The sequence below is a fragment of the Schistocerca gregaria genome, chromosome 4, assembly GCF_023897955.1.
Source record: "Schistocerca gregaria isolate iqSchGreg1 chromosome 4, iqSchGreg1.2, whole genome shotgun sequence".
Classification (NCBI taxonomy): Eukaryota; Metazoa; Arthropoda; class Insecta; order Orthoptera; family Acrididae; genus Schistocerca; species Schistocerca gregaria.
In genome coordinates, this window is record NC_064923.1 from 92,954,973 (window position 1) to 92,978,551 (window position 23,579).

General features: G+C 44.1%; 1 protein-coding gene across 8 annotated transcripts in view; it reads right to left on the reverse strand.

The window, feature by feature from the left end:
• The window catches only part of LOC126365747 (adipokinetic hormone/corazonin-related peptide receptor variant I-like), a 1,043,803-nt gene that overhangs the window by 531,773 nt on the left and 488,451 nt on the right, over positions 1-23,579 (reverse strand). For 5 of the 8 annotated variants that reach the window (XM_050008214.1, XM_050008209.1, XM_050008210.1 and 2 more), the window contains exon 3: positions 19,538-19,548. The exons of the other annotated variants lie outside the window; for them this stretch is intronic. The gene's annotated coding sequence lies outside the window, so the exon portion shown is untranslated. The remainder of the gene's footprint in view (positions 1-19,537; positions 19,549-23,579) is intronic. 8 annotated transcript variants of the gene reach the window in all.

Genomic DNA, 23,579 nt, shown 5'->3' on the forward strand with positions numbered 1-23,579 from the left:
GTTACAGTAGGTTTAAATGATTGTGCTACCACGTTTGCCATCATTTTGTCTCACGCGTTTGGTGCTCAGTTGTCTGTCCTTTAAATTAACCTTGCTATTGCATTGCTGTTTTACAGTATGTTTGTAAAATTTTTTTTATAATTTCGTTAAAGTCCTTCAACCGTGACTGTGGTTACTTGCCTTAAAATTCTTATTGGGATCACATTGGCTTGTTTTTAAGACGTCATTTGCTGTTTCTGGATTTTATGTTCATTTGGTAAATTGTAACGTACTGAAAGCACTGTTAATTATACAGTTGTTTATTCCTTCATTAATAACGTGTGATATATTTATTTATTGCTGAGTCTGGAGTTACCGTTTGAAAATAAATACGTGTAATTGCAAAAGGGAACCAACAGTAACTGATTACGGCCCCTTCCACAACCGTAACCGAATCCTGCCTTCCTTGATTACCAGGTTTCAGACACTATCAAAACATTTGTTATCTTGTTGAGAGTTGACATCAAACTAGATATGCAATATCTCTAAAACTGTCCAGACAAATATGACATGTTTATCAACAAAAGAGCGAAGAGCGGGTCTAACTGGACACGGGAAATTACAATATTATGGAACGTGCTGTAGAATGTTTCCACATCGTGAAAACACTGCGTAGCTTAGTTAAATATACGTCGGAGTGCTAAGTAATGTAACCTACTTTAGGTGACTGTTAAATACAGAACTCGATCATACAGTCTCCTCCATAATGTGAAGTAGCTTTCAACTTCCGGCGCTCTGCAAATTTCGGTTGCATGTCGATGCTGTCACGTTCCAAAATAGTTGCGGTTTGCGTTCGGTATTGGCGGCTGGCGTGCGGTACGTGTTTACTCACGTCGAGGTCCCAGAAGCTGTCAACAGCAGAGATTAACAGCCAATTATGGTACAGGCAGATCCGAAAATGAGGACCGAGTCAGAGCTGTGACTGAAAGCGAGCTGTGAAATAGCTTCCCGCGCTGCAGTCGCACGTGTGGAACGTACTGCCGACTCATTCCACGTCACAAAGCGACTCTCCGTTTCACTGCTGTGAGATTTCTTGCTGAACTAATTTCAGAGACGACATTTTATACCGATTTGTATGTTTGTATTTTAGTGATCCAATGCACGACAAAAAATGAGTCTGAAAGCCGTCTGCTGTCAGACACATTTCATGCCGCATATTCAGCCCTTCGGTAGGTGCTTGACAGGCTACAAGAACCCCTTTTTACCTAGCTGCGTGATGGGACAGTGCGTCGCTCACTGGGAATTGTAAGGCCTGTCTCAGCGAGCTAAGAGGGGCACGCCTTAGCAAATAGCCTGCAGGGCGGGCAGAAAGGCGTACTGAGGCCAAAGTGATCGGCAACGACGCATCACTCTCGTTTGAACACTATGTAAGTTAGTGGCTCTGAGCACTATGGGACTTAACATCTGAGGTCATCAGTCCCCTAGAACATATTTCGGAGGACGATGTGCAAATTCCCATGATCGAATAGTGGTTCAGTTGCACTCTCTGTAATTGCGGAACGGATTAGCATTGCCGGTGGCTGTTTTTCGTTTCACTGTTTGTTCTTCTGCCTTTCCTGTATAGTTGGTGGAAGTTTCGAAAAAGGCTCCGTTTAAGAGAACTTTGCCACTATAAAACTGTTATGCTTTGGGCAGGCGTCATCTGTACATAGAGAGCCTTCTCATTCCCCCTCCCCGATCTGCGGGAGATCAGCAGAACACGGAATTCCTCGTAAAAGTCTTTTAGCCAGATGAGAGAACACTAGCAGATATGGCTTCCCTTGGGACGTGTGAATGTTCGTTACAACGTTTCGGAGCAACGCTTGGTTTAAAATTTTAGAATACAGCGATTGGGTCATGGTGTCATTTTGTGAAGAGGCTGCACTTTCGTACAGTGCCTATCTGCAAGTTTTTCATTCTTCAGTTTCATAGATATGTCATGGAGTAGGAGAAGCCTCCTGGCTCTTTCTTGCCGCTTCTGACCGACTGGGTGAAGTACAGTTGAGTTCTACAAGAAACTCTACGCCGTTATCTGTACGAAATAAAAGTCACTGTTTTAAATATATGTTGACAAGAAAATAGATGTTATTACTAAGTGCATAATTACCTAATAGTTAATCCAACCGCCGTTATTATCTATTATAGCTTGACACCTTAGCCCTCTCTCCGGTAAACCGTCTACGTTTTCAGCCTCTAAATATCGTTTCACCCACTTCACAACAAATATCTTTGACTGTCCAGGAATTTTAGCAATAGCTCCATGTGAAAGCTTTGGTCCATTTGGATGAGTTACAATAAACACACCCTCGTGACGCTTCAGACATTCTGCACACACATTTTAAACTGCAACCGACAAAACAAAAGGTTCGACTCTCACACCGTTTATCTATACACTGTGCAAAATCGCACTGAATACACATTCGAGACCACTACCAGAGATGTCGCTGCGGACGTTAAACTTGAAAATTATGGAGTACATTTTCTTGTGGAACTGACCCTATAATGAGATAGAAATGGGTAGGAAATCGTCTAACGCTGTTACGTATTCATTTGTCGAAAGTGGGAATTTCAGAACTCACTGGAGGATGATTTAAAGCGCTGGCAGCAAGACTGCCTGCCGAGTTCCAGACGGCTCTTCGAGCTAGGTTTCCTTACAATAATGACTTGGTCTTAGAGTTCTGAACAGTAAACACTTGTGTTCAGCATTTTGTAGAGTTTAACAACTTTGCATAAGGACAGCAGGAATGATTGATGAGCTTTGCTGCCGCCGGTAGGGCGTCTGTAGTCGGGCACCGAGTACAAAGAGACGGCAGCACCCGCATTCTCCTACCACTGCTGCCGCCGGCAGCTATTTACACTACTGGCCATTAAAATTGCTGCACCAAGAAGAAATGCAGAAGATAAACGGGTATTCATTGGACAAAAATTTATACTACAACTGCCATGTGATTACATTTTCACGCAATTTGGGTGCATAGATCCTGAGAAATCAGTACCCAGAGCAACCACCTCTAGCCGTAATAACGGCCTTCATACGCCTGGGTATTGAGTCAAACACAGCTTGGATGGCGTGTACAGGTACAGCTGCCCATGCAGCTTCAACACGATACCACAGTTCATCAAGAGTAGTGACTGGCGCATTGTTACGAGCCAGTTGCTCGGTCACCATTGACCAGACGTTTTCAATTGGTGAGAGATCTGGAGAACGTGCTGGCTGGAGCAGCAGCAAAACATTTTCTGTATCCAGAAAGGACTACACAGGACCTGCAACATGCGGTCATGCATTATCCTGCTGAAATATAGGGTTTCGCAGGGATCGAATGAAGGGTAGAGTCACGGATCGTAACACAACTGAAATGTACCGTCCACTGCTCAAAGTGCCGTCAGTGCGAACAAGAGGTGACCGACACCTGTAACTAATGGCACCCCATAGTATTACGCCGGGTGATACGCCAGTATGGCGATGACGAATACACGCTTGCAATGTGCGTTCACCGCGATGTCGCCAAACACGGATGTGACCGTCATGTTGCTGTAAACATAACCTAGATTCATCCGAAAAAAACGTCGTTCTCCCATTCGTGCACCCAGGTTCCTCGTTGACTACACCATTGCAGGCGCACCTGTCTGTTATGTAGCGTCAAGGGTAACCGCAGCCATAGGCTCCGCGCTGATAGTCCATGCTGCTGCAAACGTCGTCGAACTGTTTGTGCAGATGGTTGTTGTCTTGCAAACATCTCCATCTGTAGACTGAGGGATCGAGAGGTACTGCACAGTCAGTTACAGCCATGCGGATAAGATTCCTGTCATCTCGACTGCTAGTGATACTAGGCCGTAGGGATCCAGCTCGGCGTTCCGTATTACCCTCCTGAACCCACCGATTCCATATTCTGCTAACAGTCATTGGATCTCGACCAACGCGAGCAGCAATGTCGCGATACGATAAACCGCAATCGCGATAGGCTACAATCCGACCTTTATCAAAGTCGGAAACGTGATGGTACGCATTCATGCTCCTTACACGAGGCATCACAACATCGTTTTACCAAGCAAAGCCTGTCAACTGCTGTTTTCTCTATGAGAAATCGGTTGGAAACTTTCCTTATGTGAGCACATTGTAGGTTTCGCCACCGGCGCCAACCTTGTGTGAATGCTCTGAAAAGCTAATCATTTGCATACCACAGCATCTTTTTCCTGTCGGTTAAATTTCGCGTCTGTAGCACGTCATCTTCGTGGTGTAGCAATTTTAATGGCCAGTACTGTAATTCGCGCTCCGTATGCTTCAGTAAGAAGGGCCAAATACGCCGAGCCGAGTACGTGATCTTAAAGTTATGCATTCATCTTGATGCTCCTGACGTGGGTTTTTGCCCATATCATGGTGTTCTCTTCACTCTCACTAGATTTACATGTACATGTAAACTGAAGAGCCAAAGAAACTGGTACACCTGCCTAATATCGTGTTGGGCCCCCGCGAGCACGTAGAAGTACCGCAGCACGACGTGGCATGGGATCGACAAAGGTCTGAAGGGACTGACACCATAAATCGTGCAGGTGTGTCCATAAATCCGTAAGAGTATGATCGGGTGGAGATCTCTTCTGAGCAGCGCGTTCCAAGGCATCCTAGATATGCTCAATAATATTCATGTCTCGGGTGTTTGGTAGCGATCGGGAGTGTTTGAACTCAGAAGAGTTCGCAGCAATTTTGGACTTGTGGTGTGACGCATTTTCCTACTGGAACTGCCGACGTTCGTTGGAATGCACAATTGACATGAATGGATGTAGGTGATCAGACAGGATGCCTACATATGTGTCACCTGTCAGAGTCGTATCTAGACGTATCAGGGGTCCCATAGCACTTCCACTGCACACACCTCACACCATTACAGAGACTCCACCAGCTTGAACAGTCCCCTGCTGACATGCAAGGTCCATGGTTTCATGGTCTCCATATCCGCACACGCCCAGTCGCTCGATGCAATTTGGAAAGGGACTCGTGGGACCAGGCCATACGCTTCCAGTCATCAATAGACCAATGTTCGTGTTGATGGTCCCAGGCGATGCGTAAAGCTCTGTGTCGTGCAGTTATCGATGGTACACGAGTGCGACTTCGGCTCCGAAAATCAATGTCGACGATGGTTCGTTGAATGGTTCGCACACCAACATTTGTTGATGGGCCACCGGTGACATCTGCAGCTCAAAAAAATTGTTCGAACGGTTCTGTGCACTATGGGACTTAACATCTGAGGTCATCTGTCCCCTAGAACGTAGAACTTCTTAGACCCAACTAACCTAAGGACATCACACACATCCATGTCCGAGGAGCGGTTCCGGACTGAGGCGCCTAGAACCGCTCGGCCACCGATGCCCGCACATCTGCATCAATTTGCAGAAGGGTTGCACTTTTAACACGATGGACGATTCTCTTCAGTCGTCGTTGGCACCGTTCTTGCAAGATGTTTTCCAGGCGCAGCGCTGTCGGAGATTTGATGTTTTCCGGATTCCTGATATTCACGGTACACTCATGAAATGGTTGTACGGGAAAGTCTCCACTTCATCATTACCTCGGAGATGATGTGTCCCATCGCTCGTCCAGCAACTAGAACAATACGTTCAAATTCACGTAAATCGTGACAGCCTACCATTGTAGTAGCAGTAACCGATCTAACAACTGCGCCAGACAATCGTCTTATATAGGCGTTGCGGATCGCAAGGCCGTATACTACATGTTTACATGATTCCGTATTTCGATACGCATGCCATTTCCATTCCTGTTCCACTCGCATGTAGAGCGAGCGGAGAACGACTGTCTGTATAACCCCGTATGAGCCTTATTTTCTCGTATCTTCGTGCTGTGTGTTGGCGGCAGTCAGCTTAAAATGTTCTCTAAATTTTCTCAATAGTGTGTCTGGAAAAGAACGTCGCCATCCCTCCAGGGATACCAATTTGAGTTCCCATAGCATCTCCGTAACGCTTTTTGTGATGTTAGAACCTACCAGTGACAAATCTAGCAGCACTCCTCTGAACTGCTCCGATGACTTACTTCAATCCGACCTGGCACGGATCCCAAACACTCGAGCAGAAGTCAAAAATGGGCCGCACCAGCGTCCTATATGCATTCTCCTTTACAGGTGAACCACTCTTTCCTAAAATTCTCCCAAAAAACTGAAGTCGACCATTCGCCTTCCCAACCGCAGTTCTCACATGCTCGCTCCATCCCATATCGGCCTATTTAAACGACCTGACTGTGTCAAGCAAGACACTAGTAACACTGTGTCTTCTTACTAATCCACTTTAACTTATATTTCTACACACTTAGGGCTAGCTACCAATGATCACACCAATTAGATATTTTGTCTTGAATCTTCGTAGTCACACAACTTCGACACCTTACCGTACATCCCGACAACATCAGCAAACAAACACAGATCGCTGTCCACCCTGTCAGCCAAATCAACTACACTACTGGCAATTAATATTGCTATACCACGAAGATGACGCTACAGACGCGAAATTTAACCGACAGGAAGAAGATGCTGTGACATGCAAATGATTAGCTTTTCAGAGCATTCACGCAAGGTTGGCGCCGGTGGCGAAACCTACAACGTGCTCACATAAGGAAAGTTTCCAACCGATTTCTAATACAGAAAACAGCAGTTGACAGGCGTTGCCTCGTGTAAGGAGGAGAAATGCGTACCATCACGTTTTCGGATTGTAGCCTATCGCGATTGCGGTTTATCGTATCGAGACATTGCTGCTCGCATTGGTCGAGATCCAACGACTGTTAGCAGAATATGGAATCGGTGGGTTCAGGAAGGTAATACGGAACGCCGTTCTGGATCCCAACGGCCTCGTATTACTAGCAGTCGAGATGACAGGCATCTTATTCGCATGGCTGTAACGCATCGTGCAGCCACGTCTCGATCCCTGAGTCAACAGACGGGGACGTTTGCAAGACAACAACCATCTGCACTAACAGTTCGATGACGTTTGCAGCACCATGGACTATCAGCTCGGAGACCATGGCTGCGGTTACCCTTGACGCTGCATCACAGACAGGAGCGCCTGCGATGGTGTACTCAACGACGAACCTGGGTGCACGAATGGCAAAACGTCATTTTTCGGATGAATTCAGTTTCTGTTTACAGCATCATGATGGTCACATCCGTGTTTGGCGACATCGCGATGAATGCACATTGGAAGCGTGTATTTATCATCGCCATACTGGCGTATCACGCGGCGTGATGGTATGGGTTGTCAGTCACCTCTTGTTCACATTGACGGCACTTTGAACAGTGGACGTTACATGTCAGATGTGTTACGACCCTTGGCTCCACCCTTCATTCGATCCCTGCAAAACCCTACATTTCAGCAGGGTAATGCACCCACATGCTGCAGGTCATGTACGGGCCTTTCTGGATACAGAAAATGTTCGACTGCTGCCCTGGCCAGCACATCCTCCAGATCTCTCACCAATCGAAAACGTCTGGTCAATGGTGACCGAGCAACTGGCTCGTCACAATACGCCAGTGACTACTCCTGATGAATCGTGGTATCGTGTTGAAGCTGCATGGGCACCTGTCCCTGTACACGCCGTCCAAGCTCCGTTTGACTCAATGTCTAGGCGTGTCAAGGCCGTTATTACGGCCAGAGGTGGTTGTTCTGGGTACTGATTTCTCAGGATCTATGCACCCAAATTGAGTGAAAATTTAATCTTCATGTCAGTTCTAGTATAATATATTTGTCCAATGAATACCCGTTTATCATCTGCGTTTCTTCTTGGTGTAGCAATTTTAATTGCCTGTAGTGTATGATTATAGAAAACAACAGCAGTCCTGTCATACTTTCCTGGGGCACTCCTGACGGTACCTTTGTCTCTGATGAACACTCGCCGTCGAGGACGAGATACTGGGTTCCATTAAGAAGTCTTCGAACCACTCACATATCAGTTAACTTATTCCGTATGTTCGTGTCTTCATTAACAGCCTGCAATGGAGCACCGCGTCAAATGCTTTCAGGAAATCTAGAAATATGGAATCTGTCCGTTGCTCTTTATCCATAGGTCTCAGTATATCATGTGAGAAAAGAGCAAGCTGTGTTTCGCACGAACGATGCTTTCTAAACCCATGCGTCTTTCCGTGCACATACTACTATTAACTAACAATTTTTGTAGTCACATGCCAAGTCTTCGTATTTTTAACATAACTCCGCATTGTCCTCCCTACCCAGCCGTGCGAATGTTATACTTTGAAATGTATTACTTTCTCTGATTGTTAATGGTTCTTTTTCGTTGTGTTGGCAGAAGAGCCAACACCGTGTTACTAGAGGAGGCCGAAATCCACGCGTTTTAGCTCACGCAGGCTGGCGTGAGGAGGAAAGGACTCTAGTCACCCGAGGTCAGGAACAAGACAAGGAGTTACAATTCAGAAAGCGGACGTAGCTACTTTGATACTTCACTTTAATCCATTAATTTGACGCCTTGCTAGGTCGTAGCAAATAACGTAGCTGAATGCTATGCTAACTATCATCTCGGCAAATGAGAGCGTAGAAGTCAGTGAACCATCGCTAGCAAAGTCGGCTGTACAACTGGGGCGAGTGCTAGGAAGTCTCTCTAGACCTGCCGTGTGGCGGCGCTCGGTCTGCAGTCACTGATAGTGGCGACACGCGGGTCCGACGTATACTAATGGACCGCGGCCGTTTTAAAGCCTACCACCTAGCAAGTGTGGTGTCTGACGGTGACACCACATTTTTAAGATGTCAGTGGGGAACTGCCATGATCAAAGTCAGTAAATCTACTTTTATAGAGACCATTTGTTTCCATTCATAGCTAAAAGGCCGTTCCTCCTATCAATGTATCTATGTCAGTGGTGTGGTGCCCAGTTGTTTTATGCCTCATTTGGCACCCCGATTGCTGCGCGTATTACATTACGAAATGAGTCGCTTTCAAGTAGTAAATGAGTTTTGCTATTTGGGGAGCAAAATAACTGATGATGGTCGAAGTAGAGAGGATATAAAATGTAGACTGGCAATGGCAAGGATAGCTTTTCTGAAGAAGATGGACGATAAATAGTTTAGACAAGAAGAAAATAGAAGCTTTCGAAATGTGGTGCTACAGAAGGATGCTGAAGACTAGATGGGTAGATCACATAACTAATGAGGAGGTATTGAGGAGGATTCGGGAGAAGAGAAGTTTGTGGCACAACTTGACTAGAAGAAGGGATCGATTGGTAGGACATGTTCTGAGGCATCAAGGAATCACCAATTTAGTACTGGAGGGCAGCGTGGAGGGTAAAAATCGTAGAGGGAGACCAAGACTTGAATACACCAAGCAGATTTAGAAGGATGCAGGTTGCAGTAGGTACTGGGAGATGAAGAAGCTTGCACAGGATAGAGTAGCATGGTGAGTTGCATCACACCAGTCTCAGGACTGAAGACCACAACAACACATTAACAGGTATACTAAGTACACGCCAAACACTTTCCACTTTTTATTTTCGATTTATATTCAGTCACTGTATCACGTTGACTACTCACACTTCACTCTTTGTTTTTCTTCACTCAATGGGCTACCTTCGTCACTGATAAGAAACTGAAGTTCGAACCCAGAACAGGTCTTGCTTTATGTAAACCTACCGGCAGGTAGCCCCACCAGTGGCAAATTCCGGAATTTACCAAAAAGGCTTCTAGTGGTCCACAATGCCCAGAACATTTCCCAACATTAGAGATTGTTCTGAAATGTTACACAAGTATTTTGGTTGTTTCGGAATATTGCCGAACATTCTGGAATCTTTAAGCATGTTCCAGGCTATTCAAGAACATTCCAGAACATCCAGGATCATTGTGAAACATTCTGGAATGTTGTGGAATGCTTTCGAATACTCTAGAATGTTCTAGAAATTTCTAAAGAGCGAAGCTTCCCAGTCCTTGTATCTTCAAAAGCACGCCTTTCACGTAAAAAGGAAACATACTTCCTGGATGGGGGATAGAGGGCTACCACACCATATAATTCCCTCGATCGTACAAGGACTCGTTTCTGAGTTTTAGCGGCACGCACGTCGCACACTTTTTTTAATATAACATACATTAATTTAGAGAAGGCTTTGTCCTATGTTGACTCTAATGCGCTGTTTCAAATTCTGAAGTTGGCAACGTTAGACAGGGCTGCAGTTACACTGTCCAGTCATATTGATGCGACTACCTGTCAGAAGGCTGAAGATGACCCCCTAGGACAGATGCATAATTGTGTTGATCCATTGTGCTTTTCAGAACGACGATTTCACCCAGGGATTGCCACGGAAACATTCCCCAGGCCATAATGCTCCCTCTCCCCGCCTGGACCATTTTGACAGTTGTTGCAGGTTGTTTGCTTTCAGAAGTTTCACGCCACACACGGCAACGATCGTGCGTCCTATAGAGCATAAAGAGTGATTCAGCTGAAAAGGCCACCTGTCGCCATTCTGTGGACGTCTAGTTGCGGTGATGATGATGATGATGATGATGATGATGATGATGATGATGATGAGGTCCCTTACTCCGACGAACGTAAGGAACGATGCGGGAGACCCGCATGGCCGTACTAGGAAAGGTCATGGCGGAGGTGGTTTGCCATTGCCTTTCTCCGACCGTAATGGGGATGAATTATGATTATGAAGACAATACAACAACACCCAGTCATCTCGAGAAAGGAAAAATCCCTGACCCCGCAGAGGAATCGAACCCGGGACCCCGTGCGCACCGACGTGCAAATTACAGCTTTTGTCGTCGATGAAAAGCAGCCAACATGGGTGGTCGAACCAGGTGCGTACTGCAGAGGTCCATACGCAGCAACGTTGGCCTCGCTATCATTGAGGAAACGCCGTTGACAGCGCGTTGCTTCATTCGCGCGGTCAGCAGCTGGACAATTACGCTTCTATTCGCCCGTACGCATGTTCGTAGCCGTCGTTCGCCCTTGTTATGTATGGGCAATGGTGCACCACAGTTATCTCGGCGTCCGTTACGGATAGCGCCATTTTGTCGTGCGCGGTGTACTTAAGTCAGCACGCGAACAGTTAACAGGCTTAGTCGTTTAGTAAATGCTTCCACCCTTGGGCCAAAGGCCTTTGATCATGGACTTTTGCACGACACATAACTCGCTCCTTTTCCGCATTATGACAACGGCTCCACTGTCTTCCGCGTCCCCCAGCCATGCTTTATACAGGGTCATCCATTGATAGTGACCGGGCCAAATATCTCACGAAATAAGCATCAAACGAAAAAAAATACGAAGAATGAAACTTGTATAGCTTGAAGGGGGAAACCAGATGGCGCTATGGTTGGCCCGCTAGATGGCGCTGCCATAGGTCAAACGGATATCAACTGGTTTTTTAAAAAATAGGAAACCCCATTTTTTATTACATATTCGTGAAGTACGTAAAGAAATATGAATGTTTTAGATGGACCACTTTTTTCGCTTTGTGATAGAAGGCGCTGTAATAGTCACAAACATACGGCTCATAATTTTAGATGAACAGTTGGTAACAGGTAGATTTTTTAAATTAAAATACAGAAAGTAGGTACGTTTGAACATTTTATTTCGGTTGTTCCAACGTGATACATGTACCTTTGTGAACTTATCATTTCTGAGAACGCATGCTGTAAATACCACATTAATGCAATACATGCTCAAAATGATGTCCGTCAACCTCAATGCATTTTGCAATACGTGTAACGACATTCTTCTCAACAGCGAGTAGTTCGCTTTCCGTAATGTTCGCACATGCACTGACAATGCGCTGATGCATGTTGCAGGCGTTGTCGGTGGATCACGATAGCAAATATCCTTCAACTTTCCCCACAGAAAGAAATCCGTGGACGTCAGATCCGGTGAACGTGCGGGCCATGGTATGGTGCTTCGACGACCAATCCATCTGTCACGAAATATGCTATTCAATACCGCTTCAACAGCACGCGAGCTTTGTGCCGGACATCCATCATCTTGGAAGTACATCGCCATTCTGTCATACTGTGAAACATCTCTTAGTAACATCGGTAGAACATTGCGTAGGAAATCAGCATACATTGCACCATTTAGATTGCCATCAATAAAATGGGGGCCAATTATCCTTCCTCCCATAATGCCGCACCATACATTAACCTGCCAAGGTCGCTGATGTTCCACTTGCCGCAGCCATCGTGAGTTTTCCGTTGCCCTATAGTGCATATTGTGCCGGTTTACGTTACCGCTGTTGGTGAATGACGCTAAATAAAACGCGTTCATAAAATCTGTCATCGTCCCGTAATTTCTCTTGTGCCCAGTGGCAGAACTGTACACGACGTTCAAAGTCGCCGCCATGCAATTTCTGGTGTATAGAAATATGGTACGGGTGCAACCGATGTTGATGTAGCATTCTCAACACCGACGTTTTTGAAATTCCTGATTTTCGCGCTATTTGTCTGCTACTGATGTGCGAATTAGCCGCGACAGCAGCTAAAACACCTACTTGGGCATTATCGCTTGTTGCAGGTCGTGGTTGACGTTTCACATGTCGCTGAACACTTTCTGTTTCCTTAAATAACGTCCAGGATACCGAGCAGCATACATAGCACACGCCTGATGGCCATTTTGATCTCAATAGCCATACATCAACACGATATCCACCCTTTCCGCAATTGGTAAACAGTCCATTTTAGCACGGGTAATGTATCACGAAGCATATACCGTCCGCACTGGCGGAATGTTACGTGATACAACGTACTTATACGTTTGTGACTATTACAGCGCCATCTATAAGAAAGCAAAAAAAGTGGTCTAACTAAAACATTCATATTTCTTTACGTACTACACGAATATGTAATAAAAATGGGGGTTCCTGTTTAAAAAAAGAAACGCAGTTGATATCCGTTTGACCCATGGCAGCGCCATCTAGCGGGTCAACCATAGCGCCATCTGGTTTCCCCCTTCAAGCTAGACGAGTTTCGTTCATTGTAGTTTTTTCGTTTGACGCTTATTTCGTCAGATATTTGGCCCAGTCACCATCAATGGACCACCCTGTATACCCTCCATTGCTAGTGCTTCCATCTGCCTTCTGTGAGTGAGTATTGCACATTGAGGTCTAACATAGACGGTGGTCACATCAGTGTGGCTGGACACTGCGAAGAGTCTAAGGACATGAAAGGAAGACAGCAGATGAGAAGAAAATGGGACACGGTGGTTGTCTATCCCTGAGGTTATTAATTCTATACACTGACCAAGTAGTAAGAAAGTTTGGAAGGGAATTTAAGTTCAAGAAGAAGAATTAAAATATTTGAGGTTTGCTGATAATAACGTCACGGGACTTAATATCTATTACGTTCAACTGCTCTTCTGTCTTAGCAACAGATTAAAGGTGAACACCAAAAGATGTAATACAAAGGTAATGGAATGTAGTCGAATTAAATCAGGTTACGTGGATAGAATTAGATAGGAAATGTGTCACTAAAACGAGAATATGCGTTGCAGGGAAGTAAACGCCTATGTCTGAAGTAGAGAGGACATAAAAAGGAGACAAGCAGTAGCAAGAAAAGAGAAATTTGCTAACACAGAATATATTTTCAGATGTTTGGAAGTCATTTTTGAAAGTATGTGTCCAGAGAGTAGCCACGTACTGAAGAGAAACGTCTACGATGTGCAATTCAGACAAGAAGGAAAAGAAGATTTCGAATTGTGTTGTTAAGGGAGGATGTTTAAGGTTAGACGGACAGATCGGATAAGTTATGAGGACGTACTGAATCGAAGTGGGGAGAAAAGAAATTTAAGGCACAACTTGGCTAAAAGAATCGATAGCTTGACATCCCAAGGCATCAACGAGTCGTTAATTTGATAGTCGAAAGAAATGTAGGGGATTAAAATTACCGAGGGAAAAAAAGGCTTGGCGGCAGTAGGCACGATCAAGTAGATGTAACATAATGAGACAATGAGGGCAAGGTACTGGTATTACGTAAAAAATACGACACAAAAAGAATTTTCGAGGAATCCAAAATCTCAGACGATGCGGCAGCAAAAAATAGATATTGAAGTAAAAGAGGAAACTAACGGTTATTATGATGAATGTAGGCGTTTTAATGTGTAGAGAAGGATATAACAACTCAGATAATAGATTCCATGTTATGGTGACAAAAATGACGACAAAGAAAACGTATGGACAGCTATTGAAGAATATTTCTGTATGGAGTAGAAACACAGACGAAAACTGGCAACGTTGGAAAATGATTTCATGACGAGAAGTTATCGAATATGGAGACTACGCCGAAAAGTTAATAAAGACATAAAAATTATGTTTTTGAAGAAATAGAGTACTGAAGGCTGAAACACTCTAATAAATTAGTAACAAAATCACACAAATGAGTTTAAAAGGTACGTTGGTCAAGGAGAGTATTGGAATGACACCGAAAAGAGAGAGGGAGAAGGGGAGACTAGGAGAGTACTACAGAAAAGGAGCAACGTTACTATGGTGAGGGATGTAAGTTGAATGTATGGGTGTCTTAAGAGGACAGATGTACTTGAATGAGAAGATAACAGAAACGGCTGATAACAGAAACAAAATAAAAAAAATAATAATGAAAAACACAAACTATCGTCTTTCTTGTGTGATGATGAACTGGCGTGTCAACAGTCACTTCTTGTTCTTCCAAATAGACCTACTTGTAGCACGTTTGTTCAAACTAAGCATTTTTTTTTTGTTTTTTTTTTTGTTTGTTTTCCTGTATTGTCACAGTCTCTTTTCTCGTGCCCCGCGGGTTGTAGCGCCATGTCACGGATTGCGCGGCCCCTCACGTCGGAGGTTCGAATTCTCCCTCAGGCATGTGTGTGTGTGTGTGTGTGTGTGTGTGCGTGTGTGTGTGTGTGTGTGTGTGTGTGTTCGTAGCAAACGTTAGTTTAAGTAATGTGTAAGTCTAGGGACCGACGACCTCAGCAGTTTGATCCCTTGGGAATTCAAACATTGGATCACTTCTTTTTCCGTCAGATCAGAGTGTACCGGCTTTATTCTTTCAAAGTTGATAAGAAATATGGGCTTGTCTTACATTCTCCCGGCTGTTTACATAAGGTCTCTTTATGTCCTTCTGTTGCTCTTTGATCAACATGATGCACCCTCTTTTGTTTAATCATCAAGTGAGTATATGATTGTGGAGTCTATTATGAGCTAATATTTCCACATGTCCATAAAAACCTACCCATCTATGAGTGTGTGCCACCAGCGTTCTGAATTTTGGCGTCTCCAAAACTTGCCATCTTCCAGATTCGGGCATATATCTGGTCAGATGTTCTTCTCTCACTTAATTTGATCTTTTCAGTCAGAGCTGTTTCTATTGATAGACAGTACTTGATCGCATACGAAGTTACAGGTCGGACACATATTGCACGGTTTTTCAGCGACATGCTTTTGTAAACCCTCGGAGCCAGTTTTGCAAAGGCCTCGTCGCTACCGCTGTGGAGGCCGAGCTGCCACTGTTGTTACGCTAGGCCGACTTTGTGAGTTCGTGAAACGGCTTGTGGTGCAGTACGCCCCTAAGACAATTACTCCGTGGCACTATTACACAGCTATGCCCCAGGGTCAGGTAACAGGATAGGACAAAGGTGATACAACACTCCTACAAACTAGAGACAAAGTCACACAAATGAGTTAAAAGGGTTTACTTATCTTTGTGACTTCTTGAATAATGAAGTCTGCAATACTGCATGCAACGTAACACAAAAAGGCCCTCAATGGCTGAGTGCAATATACCGTACGTAAACTGCACACTACATTCACTTCTAGGAGTTCACTAAACGTCTGGTGAGTGGTGGTTAAACAACAACATCTTGTCTGACGCCTGTTTTAATCTGAAACCCACCTCTGATCTCATCTGTTTCGAAGCAACTGACATTAAAGATCCCTATCACGTTGATCGATATATCCATCGCTGCTTGGCAGAACAAAGACTAACAAAGGAAATGCTAAAATATTCATTTGTCACTTCACAAAAGTATTGATTTAAATTTTTAAAAAAATCTGACAGCGATACCCTTCCATAGTCATCATCCATTTATTCCTTATTTACCTTTTTATTTTCAAGGTGTTCTAAATGGCATATTTTTTTTTCTTTTTTCATAGGCGTACTGGACAGTTGCTGCGTTGGACCTGCTGTTTTATTACATGCAAAAATGTTGATATTTACATGAGCACACATTATTTAATTTTAAAACATGTAGTTAATTTCCATGTTACAAACCACTCTTCTTTTTGCAACAGAATTTGAACCTCAGAGCTTACTCACCTTTTGCGCAACGCTCCCCATTACCCCTTTACATTTTTTTGTACAAACGTGTATACCTTTTCAGGAGAATGATTTACTATTACTGTCTTCGAGAGTATCGAATTATTTGATTCCAGCACGATCAGTAAACGAGGAGCGTGTAAGGTTCCAGATCACAATTAAACCTGCAATGGTTGCTGGTGCACTGTACATTCTGGCCTGTCAGATCACCAGATATCACATCTCCTTATTTCTTTGTGAGAGGCTTCTTAAAAGAGGAAGTGCAGCAAGGAATGACAACAAGTACAAATATGACTTAACGTATTGCGAATGTCACTAGAGACTTGTTCGAGGAAGTACAACTGCGCTAGCGGGACTCCCCCAAGTTTTTACGAAATAAATTAAAATTTAAAGAGATTGAATACTAAGCTGTTCGTATTTTCTCACAGAACGACTAATGTGAAGTTGAGAATACAGGGTCCCATCTGAAAACATGCAAGTTCCCTTATTTATACCGCCAACAGTGCCATCTAATGAATAATAATGTGAGGAGTGTCATTTTGTAGTTGGCTCCTGGGCTTCATGCAAACTTGACCCTGGCTGCGTTCTTATAGGACACACAGTTCTCGAGATATTTTGGTGTCTGAACATTAATCAGCCATCATGTATACACTCTGCGTGTAAGTAGGCTGTTTAGGTTCTTATATTGGTAACTCCGCCGCCACGTAGCGCTCTGTATGAAGATCACTGGCTGTGCTGTGTGCAGTCTGTGGCTAGTTTGCATTGTTGTCTGCCATTGTAGTGTTGGGCAGCGGCAGCTGGATGCTAACAGCGCGTAGCGTTGAGCAGTTGGGGGTGAGCCGCCAGCAGTGGTGGACGTGGGGAGAGAGATGGCGGAGTTTTGGAATTTGTAAGAATGGATGTCATGAACTGATACGTATATTGTGACTATTAAGGTAAATACATTGTTTGTTCTCTATTAAAATCTTTCATTTGCTAACTGTGCCTATCAGTAGTTAGTGACTTCCGTAGTTTGAATCTTTTATTTAGCTGGCAGTAGTGGCGCTCGCTGTATTCAGTAGTTCGAGTAACGAAGATTTTTAGTGAGGTAAGGTATAGGTTAATGTTAGTCAGGGCCATTCTTTTGTAGGGATTATTGAAAGTCAGATTGCGTTGCGCTAAAAATATTGTGTGTCAGTTTAAGCACAATCATGCACAATTTTTCGAAGGGGACATTTCACGCGTATTGCGAATTTTATCTTCACGAGCTGTGCGTGGCTCATGTTTGTGCCATCTATTATGTAACATCTTGTTTTACCATACGGCCACCTCGTCATTTTAAATTTCAATTACTGGTATCACTGAATTACTGTCTTGCCTGTCCAAGAGTGGCAGCAGCAGCGCGTATCGATATTTGTCCTGCCGTATTATCTTTGCTGGACAGCTATTATTTCCCGGTCGTGCTGTGTTGTGAGGTGAGATCGGACTCTGAGTCGTTGAGTTGGAACGCGGCAGTAGCGCAGTCGCGCCGGAGCAGTAGTCACAGACGGACCAGCAGTCCAGCCGGTCGGTTGGCGTGCAGCAGCAAGCAAGCCCCTGTCGCGCGAAGTCGGGTGGAGCCGCTGGCGTGTGAGGTGCTGCTTGCAAGTGCTACAAAGTTGGTCGTCCACCGATCTTGGAAATGAAAGTTGATTCTTCACTTCATTTACTAACGAGCCTCAACTGTTTACATTTCTTCGTTTGATCCTGGTTGTCGCTTTTGGGACATTCCGGCGAGCAACAATGAGTGTACTTAAGTCGGCTAAGACTCCAGCCGTCTTCCTGTGGTATTTAGCTTCACTTAATTTATTCCCTGTTATTGAAGTTCACCAGCGGTATCTTCTGCCTTGTGGTTGTTGATGTTCCAGTTACCTGCTCTGGTCGTTGACGTAATTTTAGGCACGTATTTTCCTCGTCGCATTGTTGCTGTCCAGTGCAGCATGTAGTTCGACAGTTGAGGTGTTGTTAGTCGTTGTGGGCGCCAATATTCTGTGTGTCGTTGTATTGAAATCTTGTGGTCGTTTGGCTGGTTGCGCGGAGCGGAAGTGATTTGGTTGATTGGTCAGTCAGCTGTCTGACGGTTGGGTTGCCTCCAGATTAAGAAGTCACTGGACAGGCTGCCTGTCTCACCTAAACGGGCCTTAGTGTCACAATCTAAGGCCAACTCTTGGAAACTTCTGAGCGCTGTTCCGTGTTTATTACATACTAACTTCCCTCTTTGAGTTTTAGTTATTTGGTTAATGTGTGGCCTTCAGCTGAGTTTTTATATATCCTGAATTGATGTTCCTGATATCATTATTCTTTTATATTGGGCCTTCAGCAGAGGCTTGCCCTTTAGTCGTAAGATTGTTATTCCTTATATGGGGATTTTAGCCGAATTTTACATCGAAGACCTTAAGCCGTAAAAATTATTGTGTTGATGGGTGGCCTTCAGCCGAGTTTCAATATGTTGTTTTGCCCTTAAGGCATAAGATTGTGGTGCTTTTGCATGGCCCTTCAGCCGAATTTTGCATTCAATGTTTTAAGATAAGGCCTTATAGCTTTTGATTGAAACTCTTCTAATCGCTTAATATGAGACCTCCAGCCAAGTTCCATTAAAATTAAATTGCTAAGGCCGTCAGCCCATTTGATTGAATATGTAGAAAATATTCTTGGATGAAACCTCCTCAAGAATCTTGTATTTCAGTTTTTGCTTAGGTCTTGTGTCTTCCATTTTAAGTGTGGCCTTCAGCCGATCTGAAGGTAATCAAGGTGGTCGATTAAAGTTTTGAGTGTTTTGCATTCTTGTTATAATATTGTTTGTTGATAAATAAAGTTTGTATGTTGAGTGCAAATGAGAGGAACTTATTTTTGGCTCCTTTCCATAACCTAATCCACTCTGGCCTGCTAGCCCAGGAATTTCACTTCACTTTTTAATTCTTGTTGCAAGGTCTTCCTTTGAAAATGTACAACACGTTGAAAATGTTTGGACAGCCGAGATACGTCCAACCTAATACGAAAGCCCACAGAGAACAAAGTATGCAGAAGTAGGAGAAGCAGGAAATAGAGTAAGATTACAAGGTAAATGCAAACCCAGTTCTGAAACATAACACCTAAGTTATTTCTGAAACGTACCTCTGAAGCGTATGTCCACCTGGGATTACATTTCACGACAGTGGAGAACCATATAGCAGAGTAGACGATGTTCGATCGTACGTTGAGGACTGTGACTGGTTACGTAGCAGTACTGTACCTGAGTTGGCCCTGCAACAAATACGAAAAGGAAAATCAAATTATTGTCACAAAACTTAATGACTGACAGTAAGACACAAATTTAAAATTGTAACACGTGAGCTTCTTCACCGAATTCAATAAACCAAGTTTGCTTTCGGAATAATGAATTTCAGGTACAAAAAATCATAGAGCAAAATAATGTGTTTGGGAAGCTGATCTCTCATAGCCGGTATATGTGTTTCCAAACCCCTATCGCGCTTCTGGTGATCTGTTTCGTCAAATCAGACACGTGCTTAGCTTTTTATTTTTTCATCAGAAGTTGCTTAACCCTGCCTCATCATTATTTGGTGACTAGAATTGCATAATCTACACAGTTACAAATGTTTTTCGTAGTGTATTGCGGAGGGTGTGTGGCTTGGTAGCATGGGTCACTCCACCCTCTCTACCTGCCTTCGGGTTCTTTACGCTTGGGATGTACGAGAAGGGCGAATTTCTTGTTTCTTCTCGAAGTGATTGAACCCTTCTATTTTAACCAATGTATTTCAACTAGCTCGTCCCATTGGAGTTTGTGGAGCATTCTAGCTCATTGGACAAACCATTAACGAATAGCACAACTCGGCACTGGATCATCGTAACGCATTCTGTTAATCCCACGTGATGAGAATACCAGTCTGGTAACTAGTATAGAAGAATTCGTCGGTCTATAGGTGAAATAATTTTTATTAAATGCGAGTTAGTGTTACCCCTTTTATGGGATTAAGTGGCCATGATCGTGCATGTAAAGGGTTAAAGCTATCCAAAAATGCGTGCAATTGATGAAGATCAACTCAAGTCAAGGGGTAAACTCATCATCTAACCTATAGGATTGGCACATGTATAAGCACTACTATAGAGACGAAGTCGTTATAAAAACTGGAGATCTACAAACATCCAGCAGTTCAGTGGCCATTTGAAGTTCTTTACCCACACACCACCCAACTAGTCATACGGGTAACTTCAACAGCCGCCACGAGTAATGGAAGTATAGTGCCAACGACTCCAACGGAGAAGGTTTGATCTCATGGGCAGAAGAACAAAATATCCACATAATAACCGCCAACCATTAGCAACCACACTTACGTTTCTGTCTGACTTCCCACACAGTCAGCACCACCCAGTAATACGAAAGCAGGCTTGCAGATCGCACCCGTAAATTTCATTCCCCAGCTCACGCTGGAACTTTCAGGAAGCAAACTGGTCCAAATCCTCTAAAAACCTTGATAATGTCTTGGGATAGATTCCTCCTGTAAGCAAGAATTACAAACGATTTGTAGCTGCAGTATAACAGCAGCAATGGAGTTTATTCCGAGAGGAAACAGGAAGGAGTTCATTTCTGCATGGTCAGAGTCAGCGAGAAACTATACGGGGACTCCCTCTCAACTGGAGACCAAGAAATAACAGATGAACTGCTACATAGCCTTGACGAGACGCGCCGCCAGCAGTGGTTGGACCCTTCTGATACTCTGACTTCAAACAATGAAGTACATAAGCCTTATCTCTGGTACGAAACTCAGCAGATGGAAATCGAGTATGAAGCAATGAAAACCGCATAAAGCTGAATACAGTTGCTGCTCATATTGTCCAAACATCCAAACTAGCTACATCCTTAACTCACGCCATACAAGTGAAACGAGATCTGAGAACCATGATAGCAGGATGTTCGCATCATAGCCCAAATTCTTTCCCATTTTTTTTTATAAGGCATTAGACCATTCCAGTTTTTCTGTATGGCGTACAACCAGAATTCCTTCTGCACTGTGGTCAACTAGCTAAAATATTTTTTCCAATATTCCGCAAACATGATCCATTCCATGAATTATGAAACAGACCAAAATCATCGGTATTTGGGGACCAGGGTACCCCAACAGAAAACCTCAAAGTCGCCGTCTCATTGCCATTTTGAGTATGAAGTACAAATTACTTCAGAGGCTCCTGTGTAACAGAATACATACTGAGATACTCGATAAGATTCCTGTTGAGGAGGCCGGTTTCCGACGAAACCGTAGTTGTGTGGATCAAGTACTTTCTCTGACAACTGACATACAGGCTAGGTTTCAGAAGCAAGTAAAAACCTCTGTCACATTTATTGATCTGTCTGCAGATTATGATACCATACAGGGGCAGGGTGTTATCTATAAGCTGCTCCTCATAATACCCTGCAGAACACTACCAGCCGGACCGAGTGGCCAAGCGGTTCTAGGCGCTACAGTCTGGAGCCGCGCGACCGCTGCGGTCGCAGGTTCGAATCCTGCTTCGGGAATCGATGTGTGTGTTGTCCTTAGGTTAGTTAGGCTTAAGTAGTTCTAAGATCTAGGTGACTGATGACCTCAGCAGTTAAGTCCCGTAGTGCTCAGAGCCATTTGAACCATTTGAAGAATACCACAACTTCTTAACAATATGTTATTGACAGACCAGATCATTATAGGCAATGCCATTAGTCACCAGAAGACATTTAAGAACAGCCTACCTGAAGTTTCAGTCTTGGCCCCGCAATGCTATTTAGCTTGTATGTTGGCGATATGCGAGACACTCCGTCCACGAAGTTCGGTTATGCTGATGATTGGGTGATAGCACCACAGTATAAATAAGTCAAGATCACCGAAGACATATTAACAAAAGATTTAATGATGATAGGACAATATTTTCATAAGCAGCAGCTGCCAGTTCATGAGGACATACTTTCTGTCTGAATCAACAAACTCCATTGTAGACATCCCCCACACAAAACAGCTAGCGATCTGGTGGACTGTAACTTCAGTCTCCACAAGCTTCGACGAAATAGTAGTATAATAATACTCCATCACAGCTTCGTAGCTTTCTCCAAGTCAGTAACCAACCATGCGAACTAGATCTGCCCCAGAGGACATGGAGTACTCTCAACAGGATCCGGACTTACCGTAGGAGATGTGGTGGTCTGTTATACATATGAGGCAAGACTATTATCAATGCAGACTGCACCTGTAGCTTTCCAAGACGACCAGAAAACGGGTGTCACACACTGAAATCCACCGTGATTTCAGAGCTCTGGCAAAGACTAAATTGTGATCCGTCTGCCTGATCGCCAGACCGTGAGATTTTTGCATTTCTTCCATGGCCGCGATCGATTCACAGTTGCCGCCTTACGCCTCACCTCCTCCGCACACATCCGCCAGCTGCAAGTTACATCACCGCACGAAGCAAACAGGGTAACGTACTGCCGCTCCGGCATTGTCAGGGCGTACAGATGTCAATCGCGACTTGCTATCAGCTGCACCTATGTAGAGAAAGTACATTAGATTTGATCAATCAAATTCTGCTTAGCGTCAGACCAATTCAGATTGCGTTATCCACTTTTTTACGGCCAGGGTACTTGACTCACTTCTGCCACCCAAGATCCTTGCTCATTGTAGTCTTAAACTACATGTTACTTGAGGAGACGAGATACTGGTAGAAGTAAAGGTGTGAGTACCGGGCGTGAGTCGTGCTTCGGTAGCTCAGATGGTAGAGCACTTGCCCGCGAAAGGCAAAGGTCCCGAGTTCGAGTCTCGGTCGGGCACACAGTTTTAATCTGCCAGGAAGTTTCACCTGTTACTTGTTTACGCTATTCCATAAATAACTTGTTTAGCATAATTTATGTCTGTTTTTTTTGAAAAATAAATATTGTTAGAACACTAAAATTATGCCAAAACAATCAATCAATTAAACAGTTCCCACCAGCGTTGACTTTCAACGTGTTTGAAGTCAAATATTTAATGCGTTAACTCATTTGTCAAGTAATCACACGTTTGGAGTTCGTTTATCCGTGACAGTTACATTCTTTCGGGGTTTTACTGGTACGAAAGAAAACTAACGAACACATGTTATATCATCAAATGCAAGCTGTTTATCTTCCACAGCTCGTAGTCTAGTGACTAGCGTTGCTGCCTCTGGATCAGGAGGTCCCGGGTTCGATTCCCGGCTGGGACGGGGTTGTTTTCTTTGCCTGGGTGGTGGTGGTTAGTGTTTAACGCCCCGTCGACAACGAGGTCATTAGAGACGGAGCG